At 42.0% G+C, this 17,966-nt stretch overlaps 3 non-coding genes and 1 pseudogene across 3 annotated transcripts; all 4 read left to right on the top strand.

Annotated features, from left to right (window-relative positions):
• Positions 1–4,122: 4,122 nt before the first annotated feature.
• On the top strand, positions 4,123–10,979 carry LOC111952323 (eukaryotic initiation factor 4A-I-like; annotated as a pseudogene).
• Positions 6,174–6,313, top strand: LOC111956510 (small nucleolar RNA SNORD10). Its single transcript, XR_002876290.1, has one exon. It is a non-coding gene; the product is annotated as a small nucleolar RNA SNORD10 (small nucleolar RNA).
• LOC111956505 (small nucleolar RNA SNORD10) lies at positions 7,882–8,021 on the top strand. The gene has a single exon (XR_002876289.1). It is a non-coding gene; the product is annotated as a small nucleolar RNA SNORD10 (small nucleolar RNA).
• On the top strand, positions 10,298–10,441 carry LOC111956500 (small nucleolar RNA SNORD10). Its single transcript, XR_002876287.1, has one exon. It is a non-coding gene; the product is annotated as a small nucleolar RNA SNORD10 (small nucleolar RNA).
• Positions 10,980–17,966: the final 6,987 nt, after the last annotated feature.

Here is a 17,966-nt window from a genome sequence, read left to right as displayed (position 1 = left end):
CGGTTTCAGATTTCTCATTCTAGAATGTTGAAGTTTTTAACATGATCGGAAAAGCTGATCTGAGATCAGTGTTCGAGCGCGTTCAACGCTGCAAAGGAAATACCCAATGAAAACTGACTTCAAGCGTGCTTTTGCCCAATAGTTACATGCGATGGGAGGGTTATGTATTATGTCCCGCCTACTTGAGTGTAAATATATGCGATTCAGCTGTCAATCACTTTTTAATAACGTATGAGTTGGCCAATGATATATCATAATGGGTGGAGTCAGAGTTGATTGATATTGCACTGCTGCAATGAAATCGCTAGTTTGCTCAACACGTAGACGTATATATAAGGTTTCTGCCACATTCTCTTCCTTTGTGATAATGTCGGCTGAATATGAAGACAGGTACAGTAAGGAACGCACATTTTTGGAACTGTATTGCGTAATATTGATKAAATTGTAATTTCAAATAGGAAAAATATGTATTATCGTAACGCATACTATTTGAAAATGTATGCGACGTTTAAAGCGTTAATGTTGAACGTATTTGACTTGTTCGATATCTGGTTAGCCCGTATGCTAACGTTATATGTAGTTAGCCTAAGTTAACGTTAGTTATGTGTAAAGGTCCCTCAATTCGGCCTTTTTAGATAAGGAGTTACTGGTAATATATAACCAACATCGATCGACAACATTTTATTTTCTGTTGTGAAAGCGTACGAATTAAGATTATTATATATTTTTTATGTTTAGAAAACCACTGTTAGAACTTTAGCCTAATTTGCAGTACGAGATGTTGCGGTGCCGGCTTCTCGGCAAGCACGTGAGTGACGAACTTGATTTGAGCCTGGTTTAGCCTAGGCCTTTCCGGAATACGTACCTGATGTGGCTTTTCTGTGTTGTAATCTGATTTTAATAAGCCTCACTTTTGAAAATACGTCGATATATTAATCGAAAGATCTTGGGCAGGTCAACATGGTATCGTTAGTCAGCCAGGTCCAGCAGGATGGCTCGAGGAAAGGGCGGGGGGTGATAATGTCACGCACATGGTCGTAGTTACCGGCGTGACGATGGCAGGCCTTATTGTCTTACTATTGCCAGTTTTGTCTGACCTATTTATCACATTCCAAATGGATAGGTGTTGTATTAAAACAATGTTCGCGATTTGTTGACTTAATATTTATCTAGTTGCCAATTCACTCGGGAGTGATCGACATTGGGCCTAGTTGGCTATCTAGCAGGCTAATGCTTAACATGTAGATTACCGGCCCTTGTAAACCAGAATTATTTTCAGAGATTACTTTCAATAGGAATATTATGTTAAGTCCGTTTTTGAACATCTAAGTAATTTGTTTTTAAGCAAGTATTTTACACGTTCAATCGTCGTTTACGCAAGCTGTTAACCGTCACTGGTATTCGGGCCTTGGTGAACGACCATCTTGAAATGTCTGAAAGAAATGGCCGCCTTTCGACCATGGGCGTTTTTCCGGGAAATGCCGCCCGCCCACTCTACGTGTTCTACTCTACACAATCTCCATTGTGCAATTCGGCTGTTTAGCAATACATGAAAAAAACTTTTACGAGACGGTTAACTGACATTATTTTAATCCTTTTTTAGTAGGAATTACTTCTCCGCCAGAAACAATTTCTCACTTGAGCAGTATGCCTGTCCAGTGTAGCCTATAAGTAACGATATTTGCCTTCAAGCTTAGAGGCAGGTTTAGGTTGTAAAATGTGTAGGGTAGTTTACTATTGTCCCTCAGGAAATTGGTATTAATGACTTCTGCCATGTTTGATCTTTTTCAGACCTTCTAGAGCACATATGTCAGAGTCAAGGCCCGCGGGCCACATCCGGCCCGCGAGAAGGTTTTTTACGGCCCCTGGGATGATCTTGATTTATTATTAGAACCGGCCCGCAGACCGCAGCAAGCCGGCAGCCCGCAGATCTTTTACACGCACCAATACTACATTTCCCACAATGCAACGGTGACGCACCGAGCAGTAGGCTGCTTCATTTCAATATTTATTGGCACAGCAGTCGTCAGCATCACAGTAAAATTAACTTTCAGATACCCATCAAAAATGGCAAAACGGAAGGTGGACACTGAGAACCGGGGGTTTCAAACAAGGTGGGAGTCGGAGTATATGTTCACGGAGGTAGCTGGAAAACCTGTGTGTCTTCTGTGTGGAGAAAGTGTGGCGGTACTGAAAGAGTATAATCTGAGACGACATTATGAAACGAAACACGCGGACAAAAACAAGAATATGGACATGGAACAAAGGCTACAAAAGGCCAGTTTTATTTTGGCAGAAGAGATCGCTAAATCAGCCCGGCCATTTACGGAGGGGGATTTCATCAAAAACTGCATGATTAAAGTTTGTGACGAAGTTTGCCCAGAAAAAAGGCAACTCTTTTTAAATGTGAGTCTGAGCAGAAACACCATTGCCGAGAGAGTAGACCAGTTGTCCATCAATCTAAAAGAGCAGCTTGTGAAAAAGGGAAAAGATTTCATTGCATATTCCTTGGCTGTGGATGAGAGCACCGACATTTCTGACATTGCCCAGTTGTCAATTTTCATCCGCGGAGTGGACTCCAGCCCTGTCTCTTATACACATCTAGATGTGTATAAGAGACAGGTATCATACACCAGGAAGCGTTGTGCGGTAAAGCCTTGAAAATGGAGCATGTAATGAGCATCATCACGCGCACAGTTAACTTTATCAGAGCCAAAGGTTTGAATCACCGCCAGTTCAAGGCATTTCTGACGGAGTTAGAAACGGAGCATGGTGATTTGCCTTATCACACAGAGGTGCGATGGCTAAGCCAGGGAAAGGTGCTTCAAAGATGTTTCGAGCTTCGTGAGGAGATTTGTCTGTTCTTGGACAGCAAAGGGAAAGACACAACACAACTCCGAGACGAAATGTTTCTGTGTGAAATGGCTTTTCTGTGTGACATTACGAGTCATCTGAATGCAATGAACTTGCAGCTGCAGGGTCGGGATCATGTCATCTCTGATATGTACAGTACAGTGAAGGCATTTAAAACCAAACTGACTCTGTGGGAGACGCAGATGCGGAAAGAAAATTTGAGCCACTTTCCCAGCTGCCAGACCATGAAAGAGAAGCTCTCTACCAGTGCGTTCCCGAGCGCACAGTTGGCTGATAAAATAGGTATGCTTGCCGCTGACTTTCGACGCCGATTTGCTGACTTTGAAGCACAAAAAAGCAGGTTGGAACTGCTCGGTAACCCATTTGCTGTTGACGTGGAAAGCTCACCACCAAACCTCCAAATGGAGTTGATTGACCTCCAATGCAATGATGCACTGAGGGCAAAATATGCGGCAGTGGGTGCTGCGGAGTTCGCCCGTTTCCTCCCCGACACAATGCCCCAGCTGCGCATCCAGGCTGCTCAAACGTTGTCTATGTTTGGCAGCACATACCTGTGTGAACAACTGTTTTCTTTGATGAACCTGAACAAAACATCACACAGAAGTCGACTTACTGCTGAACACCTCCACTCAATTCTGAGGATTTCCTCAGCTCAGAGCCTTACCCCGAACATTGATGAACTTGTGGAAAAGATGGGACACCACCAAGTATCACCCTCAACCTCAAACAAGTGAACATTACTGTGCAATCACATATTTAGAGTTTTTACTCAGTTCAAGTTTAAAAGTTAAAGTTTAATATTTGTTTTCACTGCATGTTCTCCTTAAACAAAGTGTTGTTTTTGATTAATAGATTTTTGCACTTTATTTTATTGTATTTCAATCCAATTATATTTTAAAAATATTTCAGTTGAGTGGATGATAGAAAATTGCTATTATTGTTTTTTTCTTTGAAGTAAATTTAGCCCACTTTTGCTAAAATAGAAAATATAGGCTACTGATGGTGCCTTGAATACCGGTTTCTTTCATTTAATGTTCATGTTATGGGGATTTTTATATAAAGGAAATTTGTCTTTTGTGTCTGTTGAAAATTAAAGATTACTGACAGAGCCATAAGAAAATATTGCTTTATTTATCTGATCATATTGGAATATATTTGTTAGGTTTTCAGTAGGTTCAATTAGGTTCACTAGACTATATGCGTCATTTAAAAWWTTTTCAATGAACATTCGAACAGTCCGGCCCTCGGCTTGTAGCTAAATTTTTTATTTGGCCCTCCGTCCATTTGACTTTGACACCCCTGTTCTAGAGATAATGGCCCTGAGGGCATGGAGCCAGATGGGATCATTGAGGTGTGTATTGCTTCTGTGTGACAACTTCTACATTGGATGTGAAAGACTAGCTAGATACGCAATAGTGTGAAATCTTCCTAATTAAATGCAAACACTGTACATACTCAGATGGTCAAGATATTGTGTAATGAGGCCTACCTTGCTAATTGGTTCCCCAAATCTCCAATGTATGAAGTTAGATGTGCAGTTGCTGAAGGATGGCTGGTTTTTACCTAGTTTGAATGCACTGTCAACTAAAACTGGATAATATTGTCTGCTAACTTACTAAAATATAATGTGGATGTCTATATTCTGCCCTCAACCTACAGAGCAACTGGAATGAGATCGTGGACAGTTTTGATGAGATGAACTTGGGCGAAAAGCTGCTCAGGGGAATCTATGCCTATGGTTTTGAAAAACCCTCCGCTATCCAGCAGAGGGCTATCCTCCCTTGTATCAAGGGTGAGTATTCAACCACGCTCGTACTTCAGATGGTTGGGTGTAAATTGTATATGTTATAACCCTTATGAGGGAGTTCAACTCTTAAGAAAGCATGAGTTCGTCACCTTAAGACCTCTAACATTCTCTTAAGCCAAGGGAACTAAAACTGCTGAAGTCACTACTTCTGCTTGACTTAAAGCTCCCTGTCAACTGGGCAAGGCGGTGTCCTCTAATGGCACTGAGTCTTATATCTGCCAGGGGAAGAGAGAATAAGTCCATATTCATCCCAGTCAACTCTGTTCAGTGAGGAATAGGCTGTCACTGCAACAGGTCAAATTGAGGCATTTTATTAAACTGAGAATTTAAATTAACTCGAAAACTGGTAGTGAGTGGTCATTTTACTTAAATGTGTATGTTTGTTAGCTGACGTTCAAAAAAAGCATGTGTTCAATCCTCGCAAAATATTGTGTTAACGGTATAGGAAATGAACCGTATAGTATGCCACAAATGTTTTATAAAGAGTGACATTGATTATCTCCGTCCTGCCTGCCCAGTTATGATGATTGCACAGGCTCAGTCTGGTACTGGGAAGACTGCCACCTTCGCCATTTCCATTCTGCAGCAGATTGACATGGAGCTGAAGGCACCAACCCTGTCCTGGCCCCACCAGAGAGCTGGCTCAGCAGGTATGCCTGGGGGGAATGGGCACATTACTTCGGTACTTACAGATATGTGACTAGAATACACCATAAGTAATGTCACACTATTCTAAACTCTTAGCCTGTGTGTAACCTAATGTCAACTGGCAAGGCGGTGTTCTCTAGTGGCACTGAGTCTTATATCTGCCAGGGAAGAGAGAATGAGTCCATATTCATCCCAGTCAACTCTGTTCAGTGAGGAATAGCTGGTTCATGCTATGGGCACAGATCTATAACCAATTATAACAGTTGTATAACAGAAAATGTACTGGCCAAACCTGACATGTACAAGTCAACCAGCCAAAGATTTTCATGTAATGGGAACACGTGCTTCAAAATACGCTGATGCCTGATGAATTGGGAATTAAATATCCTTTTCACTGAAACTCATATTCTTTCAAACCAATACCAACTCAGTTATTCTAGTCCACCTCTGACACAACCCAACAATCAGAACTCAAAACGATACCCTTTATCCAATATTCTTTCCTTCCTCAGATCCAGAAGGTGATCCTGCCCTAGGTGACTACATGGGACCTCCTGCCATGCCTGTATAGGAGGGACCAACGTCCGTAACGAGGTTACCAAGCTCCAGGCTGAGGCCCCACATAGTGGTGGGGACCCTGGCCGCGTGTTCGATATGTTGAACCGCAAATACCTGGGTAAGTGCTGGTCTAGTGGTTGACCAAATGTTTATTTGCCAACAACGGTTGAAGTTACGCTTGGAGTGAGGCTTTACAATATTTTATTTTGCATGCTGCAAGTAAGTCAGATGTAGCTTGTATAGTTTGAATTGGTGTATACGTTTGCGTGAACGGTCGTTATAGAGCTGTATAGATGAAAATCCATGCGTGTCAACTGACTCTGGAACCCCTGAGTGTTCTAGTTCGCCTGTCACGTTCGTTGGCTGGCGTGTTCTAAACCTCAGGGCTCTGGAACTCATGATCAGATTCCACACTGGCTGAATACAGTGTTCAATGACTCAGCACTTTTTGTTGCGAAGTAGTAGGAAAAGATTAATTTGCTATTTCATCCCTCTAATATTGTTAGTGGTGATATTACCAGTAAAGATGGAATTAAATTAATATTTTTATATGCATGTTTAATTGGTTCCTCCATCCAGCCTCCAAGAACATCAAGATGTTTGTGCTGGACGAGGCAGATGAGATGTTAAGTCGAGGGTTCAAGGACCAGATCTACGAGATCTTCCAGAAGCTCCCCACCAGCACGCAGGTACGTCAGTCTGAGTAGTACCGACTTTAGCTAGAGACATTTGACAGATGTGTCTGTCGTTGTCATTACTATAAACATTTTTCATGGTTCATTGCTTAAGGGAAGTATTAACTTGATGCAGTGGCGTTACACTGAAACTGTCCCACCCCCTATAGTATGGGGGGGCCAGAGATAACTCTCCTCCCAGCTTGTGTGCTGTGTCTGGAATGAAGGTCTTTGGTATAGAATCTAGAATCTGCTCTCCACAGTGACTGGGCTCTCAGTCCCTCCTCACGACTTAATAGCAGTTTACAACTTATTCACTTGCTGTCAGTTTACAACAAGTCACCACACACACCCACACCTGTCACTCATGTGATTGAGGTTGGCATTGCCTTTTCCTTGGGGTTGAACTGTTGTAGACTGTTCAGTGTACTGTTGATTTGACTTCAACATGCCTAACCCCCATGTGGTTGACCATGGCTGTCTAAAGCGACACCCTAGTCCCTCTAGTGACTAAAGTGAGTGCTCTATTTGGGAATTGGGTGCTACCAGGTAGTAGATAGTGTGGACGTAAGTAATGTAACATCTGTCGTTAATTCTAACTAATGGCCTTTCACCTCTAACCCCTCCAGGTGGTGCTGCTGTCTGCCACCATGCCCCAGGATGTGCTGGAGGTCACCAAGAAGTTCATGCGTGAGCCCATCCGTATCCTGGTCAAGAAGGAGGAGCTCACCCTGGAGGGTATTCGCCAGTTCTACATCAACGTTGAGAAAGAGGTGGGGGTTGCCCTTGGGCACAGATCTAGGATCAGTTAAAGGTGGGATTGGGGGAGTTGCTCCTGTAAGTCGCTCTGGATAAGAGCGTCTGCTAAATGACTCAAATGTAAATTTAGCCCTTGGGAGAGTTTAGAGTAAGGCTTGCTTTGACTGCACCTACAGTCATTTGGTTCTCATTTTAATGATTGTGTTTGCATGGTAAACTCTTATTCTGACAGCCGGTATGTGAACATTTGGTTAAACTTAATTGAAGTGAACTCAATTTATTTTTTACCTTTTATTTAACTAGGCAAGTCAGTTAAGAACAAATACCTCTTTTCATTGACGGCCTAGTAACAGTGGGTTAACTGCGTTCAGGAGTGGAACGACACATTTTTACCTTGTCAATCTGGTATTCGGTCTTGCAACCTTTCGGTTACTTTTACTGAACCAAGGGTACAAAAGCACCACTAAGAAGCATGTCATCTTAGCTCATCACAGAACCATAGGCATGGTGTAAACACCCACGGTAAACATTTAGACTTATCTTGCCAGTAAGGTAATGACTGTTTGTTTTATGAGACTTGTGCTTGTCAACTGATCCCAGAATCCCCTGGGGCTCCGGGTGGCCTGGGTTGGCCTTCTGTCCGCTGGTTGTTACTGGGCCTCAGGGCTCTGGGGGCATGATCTGACAGTCGCCCTGAAAACACACCCCTCTATTGGACAAATGCCCTACAATGGTTATTGGCTCTTGGGCATTAGTTTTGACAACTTAACTTCTCATGAGACTTGTAGTAATTAAAGGCTAAGTTGAGTTGGCTTGCCGGACTACGGTAAAAGAAAGTTGAGATGTGTAAATTGAAAGGGGGAACTTTGGAAGAGGGTTCACTCATAATGACCCAGCACATCTGCCTAGCTCCATATTGTGCATGAATACGGGTTTGCCTAACTGGTGCATCAGCGCTATATTCCATTGCTTTGTCATCCCCTGATCTGTTCCTTTGTCTCACCTGTTAGGAGTGGAAGCTGGACACCCTGTGTGACCTTTATGAGACCCTGACCATTACCCAGGCTGTGATCTTCATCAACACCAGGAGGAAGGTGGACTGGCTCACTGAGAAGATGCACGCCAGGGACTTCACCGTTTCCGCTCTGGTAAGAGGCGATGAACCTGAATGTCTGTGGCCTTAAACTGCTCTGGGTAAGAGGCTAACGAGGCTTTAAAAAAGTTGGGGATCATTGTATGTATAAACACTTCTCTTGACGTTAACTTGGGCTACAGCCTTGGTTTGAGAATTAACTTGTCTGTCATGTATGTTCTTACTTGACTTGTGGCATTTTGTCCTCTATTTTAATCCCTGTCACTGAACTAGGGCTTTTGGTAGGTCATTGTAAATAATAAAATAAAAATTTCTGAACTGACTTGCCTAGTGAAATAATGGGCAAGATATAAAAGTWATCAAGTTGACTGAAGGTTGCTCTGTCATGAGTCATTTTAGACTTAGGGCTTTGAGTGCCTTGTTCAGTGTCACAATTCTAAGAACATTGTCCTAACAACTCTGCTCTGATTTTAATTAACATGGCTATGTCAATGTGAGACTGTCCCATAGAAATGGCATAACTCCTTCTTTTTTTTACATCTATGCTCTGCCCTCATCTCCCCTGTCAACTGGGCAAGGCGGTGTTCTCTAGTGGCACTGAGTCTTATATCTGCCAGGGGAAGAGAGAATHAGTCCATATTCATCCCAGTCAACTCTGTTCAGTGAGGAATAGGCTGGTTCATGCTATGGGCACAGTATTTGCATATTGTGTAGTGTTTTGACGTTACCTCAAGTCCAACTCCTGTAATCATGCAGTACTGTTTTCTACAATGTCCAAGTCTAAAATCTCATATAGCCATAATTGGCATGGATTCGTATGACCTGTATCTATGTTAAGTCTTTTAGCAAAACATGATTCACCCTAAACTTTACTTTTATATATGTTAGATATAACTATGCTGTAGGAGCTAGGAACCCAAGCATTTAGCTACACCCACATAACCTCTGCCTAATAAGATGTGTATCTTATGTCCTCTTCCAGCATGGAGACATGGACCAGAAAGAGAGAGACCTGATCATGAGGGAGTTTCGCTCAGGCTCCAGTAGAGTTCTTATCACCACTGACCTGCTGGTAAATCACTTCCTGCAATGACATCGAGCTCAAGTTTCCCTGTTCCATGCGATGGCGTCTCACTGTAATGGTTCCCCACCCACTTCCTGTTCATTTAAGTCCAGAGATAACTCTCCTCCCAGCTTGTGTGCTGTGTCTGGAATGAAGGTCTRTGGTAGAGAATCTAGAATCTGCTCTCCACAGTGACTGGGCTCACAGTCCCTACTCACGACTTATTTGCAGTTTACAACCTTTTGCTAATGTAACTTTTTTCTTTCCTTGCGGTTGACTGATTCAAAATAACAAGTATTGCGCACAAAAAATGCTTCCGGTGCTACCTCTCCCTCTAGTCTAGATGGTATCATGGTATTGCTCTAGAGTTGAATTAGTTGGTATGATTCTCAATGTCCATAGAACAGTTTGGCTTTCTCCAATTTCTAATGTACAGTCTTTAACAGCGCTTGATTTTCAACCATTATACATCAGTACAGTAAGACTGACTGACCTGTCATTGGCCACCTGGGCCTATTTGTACTGTGACCTGTGTCCCAAATGCCATCAGCCTGTCTTCTCTGGTCACCTTTTAACCTGGGACTGACTGTTCCTGTCTCTCTTGTCCCCCAGGCCAGAGGTATTGATGTCCAGCAGGTGTCCCTGGTCATCAACTATGACCTGCCCACCAACAGGGAGAACTACATCCACAGGTGAGACTATGACTCCTAGCATGCAGCGTTGTCCTTTGTGGAAATATGTCTGACTTCACATGTGGTTGACGTAAAAGCAAATGACATTGATACCAGGTCACCATGTGTTTGACATGCTAAACTACAGCTGTATAATGATGAAATCCATGCGTGTCAACTGACTCTGGAACCCCCTGAGTGTTCTAGTTCCGCCTGTCAGCGTTCTGTTGGCTGGCGTGTTTCTAAACCTCAGGGCTCTGGAACTCATGATCAGATTCCACACTGGCTGAATACAGTGTTATGTAGTTTGATTCTAGTTGGTTGAAATTGCGACTCCTTTGTGTTCATTCGGGTTTCATTCAATGGGTACACAAGATTTAAGTAACAAATTGGGGAGGGGGGGTAAATAGTCAATCATTATGTAATAGCATGAATGTATAGCTCTTTTCTGGTGGCTCAAAGCACTTAACATGTAATGAAGGGTCATATCTACCTGCCACAGTCGCATTCAACGTCATGATGGAACCTAATGTCCAACCTAACCTCTGCTTCCTCTGTCAGGATTGGGCGAGGTGGTCGTTTCGGTCGTAAGGGCGTTGCCATCAACATGGTGACTGAAGAGGACAAGCGTACGCTGCGGGACATCGAGACGTTCTACAATACCACCGTCGAGGAGATGCCAATGAACGTGGCTGACCTCATCTAGTTTCTACATTCTAGAGGATTTCGTTCGGCCCCAGGTCCCCCCTCCATCTCCGTCCCAACCTTCCACTTCATGAAACACTGAACAAAAACGTCCCTGCCCCTTCAAATGAGGATCCTTGGTCCCTACCACCTTTACCTGGGATCTAATACGATCCTTCTAGATCCCCTCCCCTGCAATCTGATCCTGTTTCACCATGATTCCTATCCTTGACCTAGTAGTATTCAACCAACTCAAATTTCTCTAAACTGGGGGGGGGGGGGGGGGGTCTTTATGGCCCATTCCTTTAGTCTGCAGTTAAGCTTATTTGAGTCCTACTTCTCCAATTGTCTTATCAAAATCAAAAATGTGTTCTGTTTTGATGGGTTCGTTCATTGTTGGTTTTTAAGCTCAACTCCCCGACATGATGGGGGCAATCGTGCTACTCGGACTGAAGTTTAGAATTGTCAATGGCTGTTAAAGAAGAACCCATATAGTTAGAGGCCACATTCATTACTATAATGGCTTCTGTGCCCCCTCCAACTCGAGCCTATCCTGACTAGCCAAGTGGTTATGATATCCACTCTACCCCCAATGATGCAATTTGGGGGGGGGTGACTTGCTTTTATGCTGACTCTGGCTGTCTGATTCTGCACCATACATACCCTATATAATGCACAGTAGGCAATAGGGTGCCATTTTGGATGCACTGTTCTTACTATTGTAAAGTGTATCATTGATCTACAGTCAGTGGGTGTTTTGACTTCAGTAAGTGTGCAACAAACTATACCATGGACTTTTTGGTCTTGGAGATGTGTTATTACATTACCATTTGACAGAATACTGCTTCTAAAGATTACAATGTATCGACTGAAATTGGTATCCAACCCTATTCTCTCAGTGGGTATTTAAAGGTTCGTTTTAAGAAAGGGGCTTCAACAAATAAAAAATTGTATAGAAAAAAAATGAGAAAAAAACAAGCAATCATGAATGAGTAAAATGTTTTCCTCTTGATGTCTGAGCTCTCTGCTGTGCTATTCTCTTGTTTATATTTCTGCTTTATCCTGTATAGTCCAAGTTGTGAGGTAGCATTATTATTTTTGTTTGAAACCTGTCGCTTATTGGTGGGGCTTCAGGGAAACTGACTGCTAATGGCAGAATAGGTTGAGGGGATTACAATCCATACCCTGTTTCGAACTGTCACAAGAACAGGAATTTCAAAGTACAGGTTATTTCTTTTTCTTTTCAGAGATATCTGATTTGAAAGGGTGGTGTCACTTTTGTAACCTACCTCACCAAACTGTTGTGGGGGGGGTTGGTTTTACACATAAAGGACCAAACTACAAATGATTGAGTATATAGAGATTACTATTATAACATGTTTTCTTTTTTTTTCAACGCCTAAAAAATATGGGCTGTCATTGGGTGGGAGGGGTGGGTTGTGAGGGATGTGGGGATTTATTGATTTGTCCGTGCTATTTTTAAAATGTGATTATGAAATTAACCATTTTTGAGACAGAGGCCATGTATCAACTTTTCTACATTGGGTTCTGTATAGTATTTATTTTAATGGTCTTAAATAAAAGGTGTTTCTCCTTTTTAACAAGTTAACCATGGTTCAAGTTGCATTCATATCCACTTTCTCACGTTGAGGTCGTATACCAAACAGCCTTGTTTGATAAATCAAGTTGTACTTTAAAGAGTGGTGATGGTGGGTTACAATGTGCATTCATTTGGATTTCAGACATTTAGGTTAACCTTAATATTTGCTTTAAATGGATGCTTTGGGTTGAGACCCTAGATCAACTTCTTCAGATTAATTAGTGGGCACCATTTTGTTTTTTCTGTCCAGTTATGAAGCTAGTTTTGTGAGCCAGTGCTAATCCTCTTGACTGACTGTACTGGACACAAATTATATCAAGGGCTTTTTGAAGAGTGAAGGTGGGTTACAAACTGGTACTTGACGTTATCCACCTTAAATTGCCATTGTGGTTCAAGCGCATTCATATCCATCTACACATTGGGGCAGTTGTCCATAAATCATTCAAGTAAACCTAATGAAAGTGTGACTTCCTAAAGAGTAAAGGTATGTTATTAGTCTATGCGAGATGGAAATGTGTCTTATTTTGTAATCCAAGCAACCTGCTTCACGTGCACATTGGGTTGGACAGGCTGGCACAGAATAAGCAATTTTATAGGGGGTGAAGTTCCTTGCTCAAGAGAATGGCAGTTTTTGGTGGGTTACATAAACTGGTACCGTTTAAAATCGCCACCAGGGGGCAACATATAACCTAGTCGGGTTACCTAATTTTAAAACTACTTTGAGCTAATGGTATCCCTGTCTTGTGAATAGGCCACTGCAATTTTGCCTTATTAACTCTGGTGGTACTACTATCCTGTTCCGAAAGGTCCGAAGGCTAACTACAAAATGGCACTTCGGACTTCCTATTTACTTAATTCAAACAAGGCTAACTTAAACATGTCAACTTTAAGGAAGTGGATCTTTTTCATGTTGCTCTAGTCTAGTGATTAGACCTCATGTTAACAGATCTAAACAGCATAAAGCATTCACTTTATTGCTACATTTCTGTGATACCTGCATGCTACTGGAACTTTGCCATGATTCCTTGGTATTACTAGACCTATTGTCTTGAAGCAATTGGCCCCCCTGTGTTAAAACAGCCTCTAACGGATACACGTCTTTAAGTAATATCCCTGTGATACGTGCATGGCACTTTGATTTGTTGCAAGTGTGTCTGGTGAAAATACATAGTAACAGATTGATATTAGGCATTAACTTTTTCTAGGCTTCTTACTACATTTCCTGTCACAGTTGGCCAGTTTGTAGTGTGGGAAATAAAAGCATTGTAAAAGTAGTATCAGAAATCAAACCTTCAAAGTCAAAGATGGTTTTATCAGATTAAATGATTTATTGAGATATATCAGCTAATTTGCTCCAAGGGTGCAGTACTATGGCTGACCTAGTAAAACAACACATTTCACTGCAGCTATCCGGTGTATGTGACAATTATACATTAAAAAAGAAAAGGGGAAAAAGCTATCATATTGGCTACTGACTCATAGTAATTTTTTCACAGCCAAGGGAAATAATAATTCTAGGAAAACTGTCCTATATATGAAGTCTGGGTTTAGAGGTGTAGTTTTGCTTGATGACCACAAGATGTCGTTTTCCGTTAGATGTGAACAAGTCCACTTCAGCAAAAGTTCGTCAGAATGTGTAGCCTAGCTCTAGCTACCCCAGTAAGCCCCAATAAGCCATATGCATGTGCTGCTGGGTCTGTGAGTGTTTCTTTTGGAGAGGGAATGACTCGGTCCATTCAGAGACATTTTGATACTCACTAGCCATCCTTAAATTATCTCCTTGCCGTTTTAATTGTTATTTTGCAAGCCTGTTGGTCAGTTAATCTACCATCATCTCGCTCAACGTCCCTATGTAACCTAAATTATAGCAGCAGCTACTCAAGCCCAAAGGCAACTTTATTCAAGATTCCTCAACACACCAGGACACACACCATTTCCCTCCATCCCTTCACTCACTCCCCCATAGACCTCTCTTTCCCCTTCCCAAACAAACAGGTCTGAGTGCTCCACTTCCCAACTCCCCTATACATTTACATTTGGTTGACACCTCATCACATGTTATGTTTCTGTATGTTATTATACGTATACACTCAGTCACAGTGTAGGTGGCCCAATGACTAATCCGAACCACTTTCACTACTCTGGGTCTATCTGTCTGTAACCCCCAACTGCCACCTCCCTCTCCCCCCTGCTCGATTGTGGGGCACAGGATTATGCGAGTGGGAGGTTCGTAAAGGGCCTGCCAAGGTCTTTCTGGGCTGTGACGGATGGCTGGGAGACTGAAGGCAATATTAGCATGAGAAGAGAGGGCCATTCAATGGGCCTGTCAGAGATGACTGAGGAACAACCCCCCTCCTTTCCATCCCTCCTTCCCTCCCTCTATGTCCTTCTCCACCAGCACCAAAAACCCACCACCCTTCTCTTCTTCAGCCAGCTCCGTCTCTCCTCTGTCCTTTCTTTCTCATTTTCCTTCTTCACTCCTTCAACTCTCTCCCTCCATTCTTATTCCTCCTTTCTTTCTTTCTGTCGTGTTTTCTTTCTCTGACCCTCTCTAATCTATCTTTCTTTCTTTTTTTAACCCCATTTCTTAGTTGATTTCATCCCACTTAATTTCTGTTCATTCTCATTTCCCCTCCTTTCCATCAAACCCAGTATTATTGGGTGTGATTTCCATAGCATTTGATCCTCATTATTTGGTCTGGCGCAAATTAATTTGATAATAAAGCCTCAGATAGGGTTTAGATATACACTGCCCTGAGTGGGACTCAATGGCTATGATGCCATGCTACGCTTCTTAAATGCACATTGAGTGACTGACATCCACTCTTGTAAAGGGTGTCAGAGGAAAATATTATTTTATGACTCTAGGGGGTTAATATAAATAAACCATAAAGAGAAATGTAACTTTCAAGAATTACATATAGTGCCTTCAGAAATTATTCACAACCCTTGACTTACTCCACATTTTCTTGTGTTGTTACAGCCTGAATTCAAAATAGAATAAATATTTTTTTCCCCTCTGGGTAAGTCTCTAAGAGCTTTACACACCAGGATTGTACAATATTTGCACATTATTATTTAGAAAATTCCTCTTAGCTCTGTCAAGTTGGTTTTTGATAATTGCTAGACAGCCATTTTCAAGTTGTGTCATAGATTTTCAAGCCGATTTAAGTCAAACCTGTAACTAGGTCAAGGAACATTCAATGTCATCTTGTTAAGCAACTCCAATGTATATTTGATATTGTGTTTTAGCTTATTGTCCTGCTGAAAAGTGAATTTGTCTCCCAGTGTGTGTTGGCAGGCAGACTGAACCAGGTTTTCCTCTAGGATTTTGCCGGTGCTTAGCTCTATTCCGTTTATTTTTATCCTAAAAAACTTCCTAGTCCTTGCCGATGACAAGAATACCCATAACATGATGCAACCACCACCATGCTTGAAAATATGAAGAGTGGTACTAGGTGTTGTGTTGAATTTGTCTCATACATAACGCTATGTATTCAGGATTTAAAGTAAATTTCTTTGCCACATTTTTTGCAGTTTGACTTTAGTGCCTTATTGCAAACAGAATGCATGTTTTGCAATATTTGTATTATGTATAGGCTTACTTCTTTTCACTCTGTCATTTAGGTTAGTATTGTGGAGTAACTACAATGTTGTTGATCCATCCCCAGTTTTCTCTAGCCATTAAACTCTGTAACTGTTTTAATGTCACCACTGGCCTCATGGGGAAATTCCTGAGCAGTTTCCTTCCTCTCTGGCAACTAAATTAGGAAGGACACCTGTATCTTTGTAGTGACTGGGTGTATTGATACACCATCCAAAGTGTAATTAGTAACTTCACCATGCTCAAAGGGATATTCAATGTCTGCTTTATTACCCAGCTACCAATAGGTGCCCTTCTTTATGAAGCATTGAAAAACCTCCCTGGTCTTTGTGATTGAATCTGTGTTTGAAATGCACTGCTTGACTGAAGGACCCTTACAGATAATTGTATGTGTGAGGTACAGAGATGAGGTAGTTATTCAAAAATCATGTTAAACACTATTATTGCACACAGAGTCCATGCAACTTATTATGGGACTTGTGCACATTTTTACTCCTGAAGTTATTTGAGCTTGCCATAACAAAGGGGCTGAATACTCATTGACCCAACAAATTTCAGATGTTAATTTTTTATTAATTTGTCAAAAATTTCGAAAAACATAATTCCACTTTGACATTATGGGGTATTGTGTGTAGGCCAGTGACACGAATTCAGGCTGTAACACAATAACTGTGGAACAAGTCAAGGGATGTGAATACTTTCTGAAGGCACTGTATATCCCAAAACACTTGTGAGAATGACTCACTTTTAGTAAAGTACTATAATAAATGTTTTGATATCCACGATAAATAAATAAAAATCTGGGCTGTGATTATCAGACTTTTATCGCAGTGTGGTAAAGCCATATTGATTTATTTTAATCCCCAACAAATCACCAAATTGCCCCTGATCGCCCTAATCGCGCATTATCCGAGGTGCGAAAATCTCTCATTATCCCTCTCTCGGGGTTGACATATTAGTAATGACGTGCTAGATTCGACACTCCACACTGGCTAAACGCGTTCCTTATTCTATTCACCGTTACCCTCCCGTCGCGCTGCGCATTGTCATGTATAAATGTGCTGCTAATTTGTCACCAATGCAAACGCGGCAACAGTAGTCGGGAAGCGCTCAGCAGTGCGGTAGTCTACCGCTACGGTCTAGAATCATCAACAGTAGGCTTCAGCGGATATCAACGTCATGTATCGCCCATCAACACCTGCTTTGAGGGTGGCAGATGCGTCTCAACACGCCCTGGGCGAGAGAGAGAGACAGAGGAGCAGAGAAAGGAGCAGAGGTGTGAGGATAATTATATGTAATGACCCCGAAACTGTCACATGGACAAGAAAGGAGGAATGATTGATACAATAACACCAGACTAATCCCCCTGCATTGTCTCTATTGACAAGTTTGATATTATACATTCACTTTGGTTTTGTTATATTTTGTTGTATGTTGTTTTTGAAAGTTCCTGAATAATTATCTACAAATAGGATAGGTTACAGGGTGTTGTTATATAAGCATGTAGGCTACTGCAAGTATAGACACGAGTTTCAAGAGTGTTTAACATCATTACAGGAAAGGTTCACCTATTTTAGGCTTAGGCATATGTGAGCCTAAACTGTAGCCCAAGTAACATTATAGACACAAACCACTAAAACAGCGTTTCTTAAAGTATGGGTCGCGACCTGTTAATGGTGGGTCGCGACGTAAATGTACAATTATTTCATTAATTACTGGCATTGATTTGGCCAAGTGCAACTGCGCTCTCGGTTCAGTGCGCTCTCTGCTTAGCAGCGGTCTCTGCTCAATTTGGCAGCTGCGCGAGTGGTAGAGGGAGATGCCCATGTGCTTCGCGGTTTACCGGATCTTTTTTCTGCAGTTTTCTTGAAGATCACTCCACGACCCACACGCTGCAGCGCTGTGGTTCAAGCCAGTGACTTGTTATTCCC

Source organism: Salvelinus sp. IW2-2015, linkage group LG3 (assembly GCF_002910315.2).
Source record: "Salvelinus sp. IW2-2015 linkage group LG3, ASM291031v2, whole genome shotgun sequence".
Taxonomy (NCBI): domain Eukaryota; kingdom Metazoa; phylum Chordata; class Actinopteri; order Salmoniformes; family Salmonidae; genus Salvelinus; species Salvelinus sp. IW2-2015.
Note: the sequence above shows the minus strand (reverse complement) of the source record. Positions and strands in the feature narration are given on the sequence as shown.